The sequence below is a fragment of the Dermacentor andersoni genome, chromosome 3, assembly GCF_023375885.2.
Source record: "Dermacentor andersoni chromosome 3, qqDerAnde1_hic_scaffold, whole genome shotgun sequence".
NCBI classification, from domain to species: Eukaryota; Metazoa; Arthropoda; class Arachnida; order Ixodida; family Ixodidae; genus Dermacentor; species Dermacentor andersoni.
Window position 1 is genome coordinate 55,456,011 of NC_092816.1, and position 12,825 is coordinate 55,468,835.

General features: G+C 48.8%; 1 protein-coding gene across 1 annotated transcript in view; it reads left to right on the top strand.

The window, feature by feature from the left end:
- Nucleotides 1–9,755: 9,755 nt before the first annotated feature.
- Nucleotides 9,756–12,825, top strand: part of l(2)gl (LLGL domain-containing protein l(2)gl) — a 54,641-nt gene continuing 51,571 nt past the window's right edge. Inside the window, exon 1 of the mRNA XM_050169582.3 lies at nt 9,756–9,868. The gene's annotated coding sequence lies outside the window, so the exon portion shown is untranslated. The remainder of the gene's footprint in view (nt 9,869–12,825) is intronic.

The following is a 12,825-nucleotide window of genomic DNA, read 5'->3' on the forward strand; positions in this document are numbered from 1 at the left end:
TGAGCACTTGTTTGGGGGCACTGCAGCAGTGCTGCATGCTGAGGGGAAGCGGGAGCCCTAAAATTTACCGCGCGTGCTGACGTGACTATCACGTATTGGGCCGACACGCTTTGCTTCAATCGCGTTGCGCGATGCTCCCTCCTAACTTTTTCCTTCCTCCATGGTTGCGAGAACCCAAATGCGCTGTAAAGTTCTGCCGGACCACTTGGCGCGGTAACACCATGTGCAAAAGTCACTTCCCCACCCTACTCACCCTTCGGAGCTTTCCCTTAATTTGGTACAGAAAATTGTCCGCGAGTATAGTAGTATAGTCATGGCCATGATTTGTTTCTTTCGCGTTGTAGTGCAGTTAAGGCCCAATTTAGCGAAGTAATTGGCAGGACCCGGCAATTATATATTGTTAAGTCGGGAACTTCTTCAAATATAAACAGTTGTTAAAACACCAATGCGAATGAAATACTATTCATCCAAAAGCAAAATACAAGATAAAGGAAAATAAAGAAATAGACAATATTATTTTTAGCTTGTGCAGACTCATTTATTGCATACGGTGCTCGTAGAGCGCGTCTTCTATTCATGCTGCCGTCGCCTGAACTGAAACCCGACCGACATATCTATATTTCAATCATATCCTTTACCTCTACCCCCCCCCCCCCTCCCTACACACATACACTACGGAAAACGACCTCAATATTCGACTTCTCTGAGGTATACTGTGTTCAGCACATTGGAGGCTTCAACTTCCAATTTAGCGTAAAAAGCATAGCTTCCACGACTGTATTAGTCGATGCTGTCTGCCTTGTCTTCGGTGGCGAGCGTTGTCCTGTCGTTCCGGCCGGCCCACACGTGGCCAACGTAGCCTGCCTTTTCTTCTCGTCCTTTGATCCTAAAGCTGGAGTGTATTGCGATCGGGGGGTCGAGGATGAGGGACGGACTCTTGGAGTCTATGAAGAGGAGACGAAAAGCTTATAGCAGATAAGTAGCGAAGCCGAACAGCGCACAAGACCGACGGAGCGGCTGGTGACAGCTCTCCCCCTAACAATGGGCCGGCTCTGCCTTAAATCCCTTTGGGTGTCCCCTCGTCGGCAGGTCGAGGCAGGGCCGGTGCTGACGTCAACCGCGTCGCTTTCCTCTTTCGTCGCGGGAGAAGTTCAAGCTGCTTACCACCGGTCTCCAGGGCAAAGGGGGCAGCAGTTCTGTGGAATTCTGAAGGCTGTCAGTGGGTCCTTCGGGGTGCTCTGTGCCCTCGGACTCCTCAGTTCGACCCACGGGAAGGGTTCGGCAGCTTCCTGGAACTTTGCAGGCGGTCACAAGGGCAACCGCTTCAGAAGAACGAGGGGCGGGGAGGGAAAAGCGCCCGTTGCCTCGATGATAGGCGCGCAGTGTCGCACGACAAGTGGCAGCTCCCGTGTTTTCTTAGCAGCACAGGTGAAGCGCGTTTGCCTATAGTTCTACTTTGAAAGAGAGCCGCGACAGTTGAAGCTTCTCACAGGTCAAGTCCTTTTTGATCAGTCATTGGTATTTGAATATAAAAGCTCGAAGTTATTGCCTAAACTGTTATCTTTGGCTGCGTATTGATATCATGATGTGCCATAAAATAAAAAGAAAGAAGGCGTTTAGGCTTCCTTCTGAAACTAGGGACAGAAAGGCATGCGTCCAACGATATCCGTATACGGCTAAATTAAGCGCCCTAAATAGCACGGAGTGGGAAGAAAGCGATTCGTACATTCTCCGCTTTTCGCTAACGTTACTTCTTGCCTATGGTAAGATGGCGGCGGTTCGGCTTCACTTTTGAGACGGCATCTTCACCCCAGCGAATTTTTTTTTAAAACCCCTTTGCTCCGAACCAAGTCCTCGTCCAGGACATGTCACCATACGGCAAGGTTCTGTCGGTCAACTCAGGTTTTATCGCGGTTTAGAACTTGCGTCGTCGGTGCGGTTCCAGCGACCACTACCGTGCACAGCGTACCGCACCGCTCCGTGGCCGTTGTGGCAGAGACGGCCACGACAGCGATGGATGTGACCGGCCTTGTCGGCGTTGCGGGGAAGGTCACCCTACGGTCGCGTGCCCTGTGCGGCGCTTGTACTCGGACGCTGCTGCTGGAGCCTTTACATCCCTGCCGCCGGCGTCAGCTGCGGTCGCGACTGTGTGGGCGGCGCTGTGGCCGAAGACATCCTCTTCGCATCAGCCGACGTCGGCAAATGACAGCTCGGGCAGCTCGGGCTATCACAGCACACAATGTTCGCCAGCCTCTTGGACTGACTACAAAGAATCACGTGCTATTGTCGAGATGTCCTCGTCCGCCGTCAATCGCAACACGCCATGTTCGCCGGCGTCCCAAGCAGGAAAGAATCCGCACGTTATGGCCGATGGAGCTTCCACTCCGGCTGCAATCATCAGCGTTCCTGATCGCACCGAGGATTTAAACATCGGGGAAGGACCTGGCCCTGTGCCGTACACGCTGATACTCCAACGAAATTTACTGTGGCTTCACCTGCCTCAATTGCTTCGCCTCCAACGCAGCGTCCGATCCGTGGCTCTTCTCGAAAAGCGGTTGCACCGTTAGGTCTGAACGAAACCTCGCCTATAGAAGTTGTTGGTGGCGATGGCATAGATCCCGCAACAAAACCACTATACCGAGATAATCTTCATCAGAAAACAGCTTCAGCCTCGGAGTTGACAGTATAGCGTTAGACTCTCGCCAAGCCTAGATGGATTCGACGTAGAAATGGCGGTCCCACGAGAAGTAGCGCGTGCCCACACGTCGGCCTATGGCTCGGACGGCGTCTCGGATTGCCGCGCTAAGTTACAGTGGCCGAAGAAGAAACCTCGGCCTTCTTTGGGAGCGTCCAAGTGTGCCTTGTGACATGTGTAGTACATGTCCCCTTGGTCCCGGTTTGCCGACTTGATCAGCACGACCAGGTCAGTTTGGTGACACTTTTATGACTTAATATGGCTGACACCCCGAATATTAGTTCTTTATAAACGCACAGGGGTCCAGAAGTCCTATAAAAACAAGCCGGAATTATCAGTGGGGCCCGCGCTAAAAATTCTGACATTCAGTGTTTGCAAGAGGCTATATCAGTGTGGCAGACTTTGCATATATTTGCCGGGTATGTACCGGAGCAGAGTCTGTGATAGAGACTGTGCCGAATCCAGTTGGTTTCGCGGCCACGAGAGCACTTCCTGTTACTTCGCCACCTATAGTAACACAAGTGTTATTCTTCACTCCCTGTAACGCATTTTTAAGATATAGTGCGTACGACCATGCAAGTGAATCGCGGCACTCAAGGATCTCATAAAATGTTTAGTCGACTGCCTCAGGTTCCACCTGAGGTGGCTGACCATCTTTGTGCACTGCCGTCAGCTGCATGATGAAGTGAAGGCTGTATTAATTGCCTTACGTGAAGCGTGGCTCGGCCCCAGGGCCGGGCTGGTTGCCCGACGAGCTTTTTCCAGCAGAACATTTTGTTGGGATAGTTGGTGCATGTTAGTGAAGTACTAAAGCGCCAAACAGACGACACAAGAAGAGACACGGACGAGCGCTTACTACAGAACTTTATTAGAGAACGACGAGCTTTATTTAACCTTCCTGGGAAGATATTGGTGCCACTTTCACATCTGTTATTCGCCGCTGCTTTGAGAACTTTCATATCCCGGTTAGTTTTCGCGACGCTGGCATTGTGCTAATACCCAAGCACGATCAATCATCAGTTCGTCCAGAGTAATGGAGGCCAGTCACGCTTCTCAACGTTGATTACAAAACTTTTACAGCTTTTTTTCCACTCGGAGCTTGGGAAGCCTGATGTCTTCCAAAATGGGACACCATCAGGCATGTTCGGTCCCTGGCAGAGAGATATGTAATCTCTCGTTCGCTAAGCTTGACATGATGACGTGCACGCTGACCGGATCAGCAGGTGGTCTCTTGGTTTCCCTAGGTAAAAGAAAGGCATTCGATCGATTGCCTTGAACATAGCTACATATTTAGATTGTACTGACGGCGTTTGGATTTTCGTCAAATTTTATTGAGCTTCTCAAGAATGCCTGCTCAAATATTCGAAGCACATTGTTTCTTGATGGATGTGAAAGGGCACCATTTCCCGTTACCCGTGGGGATCGTCAAGGGTTAATTTCCTCTTTCTCCAGTACTCCTTGCGCTAGGGCTTGAGCCCATTTCCGCGCTCAATACTGAAAGACCCTCTCATGTGCGGTCTGCCACGTACTGCCTGGCAGCGGTATTGTGAATCTGACAGCCTTCCCCGATGACATCACATTGTATCTCGGGAACGAAAACAGCTTATCCCATAGCCTTCGAATTCCCACTGACTATACGATTGGACTATTGCTGGGGACAAAGAATATATAGGCAGGCCCAAAAGATTGGAATCCATGTGAAGCGAAGTATCAGTCAAGCGCTGTCTATTAAATCCCGTACAACTTAAATTTTTAATCTTATGCAGCGTGCAAGCTGGTGCAATGACCGTGTTCATCCACCAGAAAGGTCCCAACTTGACTCTAACGCCATATTTTTAATGTTTGTGCACTGCGCCACTGGCAAGCTATGCTGAAATGAGAACACTAAAGCAGGCGGATGCACATGTGTGAGCTGGACGTTAACGCAGGGACGCCATGCACAAGGACGAAAGCCACATGTACATAGGTTTGTCGAAGGGTGAATGGTGACGACATGTATATATGCGCAGAGAAGTATGACGCATATCCTGGTAGATTTAAGGATTGTGGACCTCTTGTGCCGCAGTAACACAAACCAATTCTGTAGGATTGGCCATTAATGGGCACACATCTGATGGTCCTAAGCATGTGGTAGGCCATATGAAAAAAAAAAGAAAGATAGCGAAGAAATAAATAAACGAAATTGTTTAATACCATGCGGTATTCCATTACAAGATATAAGTGTGGTTTCGCGCTTGCGTAACTTCCACATTTGTTTTGTTTTTTCGTGCTGTTATCTTGAAACGCATGCTTAATTTACTATATTTAAAGAGAAAAATGATTTCTTCTGCATCAGTAAATTACCTCTCTAGGACACCAAAAACACTACTCTTACCACGATAAGACGCTTGGTAAGCCATAAAAAGCGCAAGAACGGAAGACGGGTGGCGACGCCTCCTTGAAGTTCCCGCACCTGGTCGCTGTGACGTCATGGATTTTGATGGAATCTTCTAGGGCCTACTCAATCATATAGCGGTACAGAGTCAATAGAGTGTGTTCTAAAGGAACCAAATATTAAACATGGCAAGTTTCGGGCACCTTTACTCAGCCAACGCGGCTCAAATTGGAAAACATAATTTGGAATCCCTGAGGTCACACTGACTTACCGGCGTCGGGGTTTGGGGGCGCAATTCGAATACCGATACTTCGACCTTCATTTTCTCACTTAAAATTAAACCACTATTTGGAAATGACTGCCTGCTGTGTTCTCAAAGAATACTTCATTAGTCTGAACTGATGTGTTGCTCCGCTCTAGTGTCCCTTTAAGCCTCGGGTCACTGCCCCACTGTTCCGGTGCTTCTGAGTCCCGCCTTCTGTGCTTGGCGTTCCAGTTTTCGCGCTGCCTGGGATTTCTGACGCAGCTCCCTTTTCTACGCACTTCGACGCGTGCTCGGAGAAAAAAAGAGAGATGAAAGAAAGAACGAAAGAAAGAAAACGGCGCTTGCAAGCGCACACTCATTCTTCTGTAACCGCAGGCGCGCATATGTCGTCCGATTGACCATGGTTTTGGCGACGAAGGTAAAACGAGCGCACCAAGACACGCAAACGAAGGAACTAAAGAACGAGTTAACGTGGCCGTGCAACAGAGCGTGTAAAAATCGAGAAACAACGCCGACGGGCCAATGGCAGTTCGCGCCAGGAAAGAGGCGGTTTCCGAGCCGACTGACTGGCTTCAAGACAGCGGCGATCCCATCCGCTGGCGCGGATAAGAGAAGCAAAGGAGCCAATGTAGCGCGAAAAAGAAAAGAAGAACCTAGGCGTGGGAGAGCAGGAGACGAGGTCTCCTTCACGGTAGCCTTCGTTTCCGACCGAGCTGCAGCAGTTTGCGTCAACTACGTCACACCGCAACGCGAAAAAAAGTCGCCCGTTCCCGTCTGCGCGTTTGAAGCGGGTCACGTGAACGGCAGCCGGGGCGTCGGTTTCAGTTCATTGCCGATGAAGGGGACTGGCGGCGGAACCTGCTATTCTCCGCGACTCTCCGCTGTTCACTGCGGCGTGCGATGATCTGTGTGTATAGGGTGTGTATACGTACAACAGCGGACGCGTTCGTATCGCAACATGTGCGCCAACCGCTGCGTGGTGTACGCAGCGTTTTCATTTCCGATGCCCCCGCTGACGCGTTGAGGGCGTGGACGCTTACAGCGCCGGTTTGGCTACGCGGGATTAGAAGCGACAGAGCGACGGGTTTCCTGTTGGGAGGCCGCGCAGTCGGATCAGCTGGCGGAAAGTGCCATGGAGGAGGATTTAATAGGTTGAGATGTGCCAGGCTGCCGGCGGATTCCGGAGTGAAGAATGGCTCTTTCTGAAATAAACTTGCATCCTGAAAGTTTTTATACACCCTTTGGTGTTTATTTTGTCCCGAAACGATAATTGCGTAATCCTTGCTTGCGTTTCCTTTAACACCCTGATTTCGTTACTTTCCTGTCAGGAAAGCTGTGTTACGCTGATACGCTTATTCCGTTCGTGAACTGAATGTATCCGAAGCGCGACGTTAAAAAAAAGAAAGGCAACATGCTCCCGAGATAGACGATGGTTATCGTTGCGGGACAAGCTAATCACCCAAGCGCGCAATTTGTTTTCTTGTAGTACAAGGGCACACATCACACGCTGAAGGGAGTGAAGTTACTAAGCCGCCATTGCATTGTATACGTGCTCAAGTGCCATACAGCGTATACAGGGTACGTACCTTAAGGTGCCATTGGAACACATCGACACCACGTGACGTTCGAGTGCGGCGAGGCTCGTACTGTTTACACTAATATTATCCTCCACGAAGAAGACAATCACAGCGCAAATCATAGCGCTCGTTATGAGCCAATCGCACATGAAAAACGTTTCGCTAAGCATGATCCACCAGTGATCAGGATGCATGGATATATATATATATATATATATATATATGTATATATATATAGGCGCACTGGCTAGCACTTTCGAAAGACGCTGCGTTAGCTATCACATTGACATTTAGACGAAGCCGACTGGCGAGAATATACGCCGAAAGCCAAGGTAAATGTTTGAATGGGCAGTTATAGTTTTCAAAAGTTAGTTCGTCGAAGGCCCATCGCGGTGTACGTCAGCGTCGAAGTTCAACGCAGGTTCTCTTAAGCCGCGATATTGGTCAGTCCTTGGTGCAGGGAGACCAGAGCGGGTGTGCCTACAGCGCTGATGGCCCCTAGCTTCTCCCGGGCTGGCGTCGACCAGGCACGTGGACCGTTATGATGATGAGCGCGACAGTTACGACGTTCTCCGCAGCAGGCGATTCCTTCCCGCCCGGAGGGATGAACTATTGTTTCAGAACTCGATTTCCGGTTACTTTACTGTAATAGGTTTATTGTTGGAAGAGAAAAATGAAAGTAAAAGTTCCATTTCCTTTAACTTCGCGCCGAAACCTATCTACAAGCGCCGGTACGCTGACGTCGCGAATTTCAAAGTATATTTTTTTTAGTATTTGGGTTGTTGTTGCTTATTTAAAGTCCTGGAAGCTTACTGAGTTAAAGTAGCTGTCTCTTTTAGAATATATTCCATATTTACCGATGAACAGTTAACTAAAGGCCCGAGCTAGCGTGCGCCGTCAAAACCCATGACATTCCGACGAGCTGTCGCGAGAACTTCGAGGAGACGTCGCCACTCGTTTTTCGTTCTTGCGCCCTTTCTGGCTTACCATATGAGCCTCTTCACACCGATGGTAGTGCCTCATTATTTCGCATTGCGGAAAACGAAAATAATTTGCTATTACGGTTCAAAATTATTTTTCGCTTTGGAGGTCCCTTTAACCTTTCCAACCATCTTTCACTCTTGAGCCCTGAATACTTTTGTTCAAAGCGGTGAGGACTGAAGAACGAGCGCAGCGTCAATGTGATACGTTCGCCTTCGTGTCAGCCACGCTACTGCATACGCACCCTCGCTCCTTTGTTTACAAACACGCAGGTGAATGCATGCACCTAAATACACGTCACGGTCACGTGGCCTGCCCTTCGTTCCTGCGCGCGTTTGAACCTTATTTGAACCTTCATCATAGAACATTATCGTCATGTCGGTTAGAAACTTAATTGAAAGCCGAGTCGACAAAGGCCCCCACGCATGTCTTCATTTACTCCTTTCCTGTCCTGCGTCAGCACAACCCATCTTGTGCCTGTAGAATTCCTAATGCCATCGCCCTCTCTAAACTACTTTGCCACTCCTGACTACGCTTTCCTTCTCTGGTACCTATAATTATTCCTTTAATCACTCTGTGCTCAACATATTTACCCCTTCGGCATTCCCACGCAGCTTCGAATGCATCTCGAAGAATACCTCTGTGATTTATTGAGAATTATATAACAATAAACAATTTAATGCGTAATAAGAAAAAAAGAAATAACGGAAATCGGAGAAAAGAAAGCATCGCTGTGACGGCTGTTGCTGTCTACGCGTGCTCCTTGAATTGTGAGCCGCGCATTGTGTGGAAATTAACGCGCGATTAATTATGGCGAGTCTTGCATTTGCATAACCATGCCGGAAACAAGCGCGGACGGGCCAAGGCCCTTGACCTCTCCAGGCCAGCGCGGCTGGAGAAGCTGAGTTGATGTGGAGCAAGTTCACGTCAAGACGCGCCCCGCCACCGAGTTACAGCGCGATAAAACCGCAAGATATACAAATCGCTCTTTCTCCAAACAAGCAAAAATGTGGGCAGACAGCCTGAAGCGCACAGTTAAAATAAACACGAACTGCCGCAAGATATGCCAAGTTTATGAGCGCTCGAACGGCAAGTCAGTGCGTGCGAGCTCGCTCGAAATCTCCGCATCAACTTTACGTCGGCACGCAGACAAGTTTATACCGAGTTTCTCTTCGTGAGTCTGCCTTTTCTACATTTTCTCATTTTGCCTGTTAGTGCGCCCGGTAGCTGTCCTAAGCAGGGGACGAGTTTCCCGTTATGGGCTCTGCGGTTCGCCAGCGACACCGCAAATATTTATGGAGCCAGACCCGGCACGGGCAAAACGGAACGGGCTGCATCCGCGTCGCCTTTGCCACGCCCGCGTTCACCTCTTTTTTCGTTATTTTTTTATCTTTTTATGCGCCGCGCATTTCGCTCCGCCGAGCGCCGCGCCGGTTATTACGAACAGGGCTTGCAAAACGCTCCATGCCCCTCAATGCACTCGCTTCGAGACGACGGCGCGAGGTTGCACAGGCTGAAAATCGGACGGTCTCGAAGCGCGAATCCTCACATTTTGTGCCCGAAGGCTGGTAACAATAAACACTCAGAAATAACTGAAAGCTTGGGTGCGCGCACGAGTCAATGGCCTATTCAAGCGATGCGCCCCTGGGCGGTGACGTCATGCAGCCGAGATAGAAAGTAGTCCGCCCTGCTCCACGTTCTGCTTTTGTCCGCATTTCAGGCCGATTCGGCGTATATACGGCTACACAAGCGTGTGCTGTAAGGTAAACGGCCAGCGTTGTCTAATTTTCCTTGGCTCTGAGTTGCGAAGGACCGAAATTCTTCAGGCGCGTATGAATACAGCGTCCCGTCTCGCGCAGGTACGCGCTGTGTGGACACATGCGTTGAGTGTCTTGCCGTTTGTGTGTGTGTTGCCGGTTTGCTTGAAGTGTTGGAGAGTCCGTCATAGGATGTTTACACTTTGAAGAGCATTCACTGTGAGTACGCTACCGTTTTGCTCTTGCGAGCTCCCGTTGCTGCGGCCAGTTGATCAAACTTTGCCTTGGCCGGCGCTACTCCGCGCGGAGTTGTCACGTAAACACAAATGTCGCTCGGTGCAACGTTAGGCCTAACCTATAAAACCGGCCTTCAGGTGCAGCCGCTCTCTCCGTTGCACTGCCCGCTGACCGCTCCTTCGGCAACTTGGCTGCGGTGGCTCGCGATTTTTTTTCTTTGGCTCGTCAACCGCTTCGGATGACTTTGCCTGAACAATACGCGTTTTTCTGATCATGAAACGCAGTGTTTTTGTCAGTCTTTTTATTCAGCGTGCCGTCACTTGTCAGTGCCTGAGCGCCCAGGCGAAGTATCAACAAAGCAAGAAAAAGAGCCTACGATGGAGGCTGGTTTGTCATAAGCGATGTCAACGCCCAACTCGGGAGAGATCGCGCAAGCCAGAAAAAAGGCGTGACAAGCTTGGAAGCTTTCGCAGGAACTTTGATGTGCTTACCAAAGTTGCGAAAATAACAAATAAAACACCGTGCAACGTCTTCGTGGGCGTTTTCGGCTTTCTTTTTCGTTCTATGGGCGGTTGCTTTGCTATGAAATCGGACATCGGCCGTCTCGCTAGGCGCTGGCTGAGCTGTCACGATTTCCACTTTTTCTTTCGTTCTTTTGTTCAGACACGTTCAGCGGAAGAAAATACGTAGTTCATCTGTCTCGCAAATGCGTGATCGCGCACCTGTAGGCGCCGCCGATTGTGCGGTTTTTGTCCGACAAACTTTTCAATAACGACTAGGACTTTCTGCTAGCCGCCTCAGCCTGCATACCGCGTGGTTCTATTTTTTTTTTTCTTCTTTAATCTCCTGTTGTACCGCATGTACTACCCGCTCTGTAGGAGGGGGGGGGGGGGGGAATGAGCGTGGCGTGTCATTTGACAACAGCGTTTTAGGAATTGCAGGACACCGTGCAGGCTTTTTCGTTTTTTTTCAGTCCGCCGTGCCTACGTGAAGGCCGTGCGGTTTCGCGCGACGCAGGGAGGGGACGCGCTTGGCAGTGCCCCGGGGCGCATTGTTTGGCGTGGTGTGCAGATCGCGCACGCCGCTGCGCCTTGACATTGACGCTTTCCGATTCGGTGTCGACTTGCAGCTGAGTTCGCACGGTCTCCCATTCAAGGACGGTCGTTGCGGCTGGTGGCCGACATTATGTTAACCTGAGAACGTTGTCTGGCTCACCGCACTGTCGTCTGCTGTTCGTCGTCTGTCGCTTGCAGTGAAATGAGAACGTTCGTTCTTGGGACTTTTTCTTTCTTTCTTTCAAATTTGGCCTCTCAGTCTCTCTCTCTGACACACACGCGCAATCTTTTTTACTTTTGCTTTGTACTGAGAGCACACACCTCTATGTAGTCCTTTTTTTTTATCGTTGCGTTAGCGACGTCGCCCTTTGACTGCTTTACGAGAAAGCTCACGCCTTGCTCTCTAGCGATGCGAAATTTTGCAGGCAGACGAGACAAAGGCGGCGTCAGCGAAAGCTGGCGTAAAATCCGGCTCGTATTCATGTCTAGAGCATACCTGACACCGCGTGAAATATATATAAAATGTCGCATCAAGCGTCGCCTTTGAATTTGCTGACTTGGTACAACGAGTAGAATATTAAGTATGGCTATGTACAGGGCTCACGGAATGAAACGCGTCAATTTAGGGCTAAGTAATGCGCATAGTTTCGTTTCAACCGGCTGCAGTTCGTGTCACATCGACGTAATTGTGGCGCATACACTTACATCGGAGTCCTCTTCACCTTTAGTCACCAAATTCCTAGCGACATGACATGGTGCTCTCGCGTACTTTGCACATATGTAAACTTCCACTAAATGCTCCGTGTCCTATTTCATACCGTGAGCACTGTACGTTGTAGTGCGTAGTCCAAAATGCCTCACAAGCAATCGCCAAACAGTTTCAGAAAACAGCTTGATTTCTTTCCTTGTCGATGTGTTTATGAGTATGTTATCAGAGAGGGAGGTTTAAAAAAGATATTTAAAATATCACTCAGTAGTTTAAAAATTACATAACACTGCATTCTTGGGGCAGATTGTGTGAATACCAATATTTGCCTTTGGACCGGCTTTTTGCATTGGGTTTACTGTTAGATGAGCTGCAGAAAGACACCAGTAGGAATCGTGCCATTCCATACAGTACCAAGGCTTTCATAACAAAAGCGAATGTGAATTGAACCTCTTAACATTTCTGGACCATAAATGAAAGTTATTCATTTTAAATGTGTAACACTGCAAACGAACAAGGACACTAGGCAGATAAAGCGAGATAGAGTGCCTACCCAGAGTATCAAAAGTTGGGCTGGGTAGCGGGACCATGATGTTTTGATTTGCATTGCTTTTTGTCGAAATATGTCCTGACAGCAATTCTGTCGGGTCATGCTGAAACCAAGTTTAGGTAGCGCGTTACTGTATAAAGTATGCACGTGCCTAGCACAGTCACTAGTTAAAAAGTATTTTATTTTGATACAGGCGTGTTCTAACTTCAAAGCCCAAACACCATTCCAAATCGAGGAAAATGAAAAAAAAAAACATCTTTTTCATACTCATTTCTAGTTAGAGATATAACTACATTCGTCTAAAAAGAAGGGTTAATCAGGTAAAAATTAATGACTATAGTAATTACTAAGTAATTTGTTTGCTTCACTATATGCAACTGAAAACTGGCTCCAGAACATTGACATTGCTACTATAAGCTTTGTACTAAAAGCTTTGCATAAAGTTTCCTGCATTTAAATAAAATTTTTGAGGCATCATACTCAGCACAGCAAAAATGATGCAATGGGCTTTGTGTGGTTCTGTGAAATTATCACCTGAATTGCAAGCTAATGTTAACAGTGCCGGAGGCACAGGCACAGAGTTGCAAATAATCGGTCTCATATTAACATTTGTGGTGTCATGCCACTT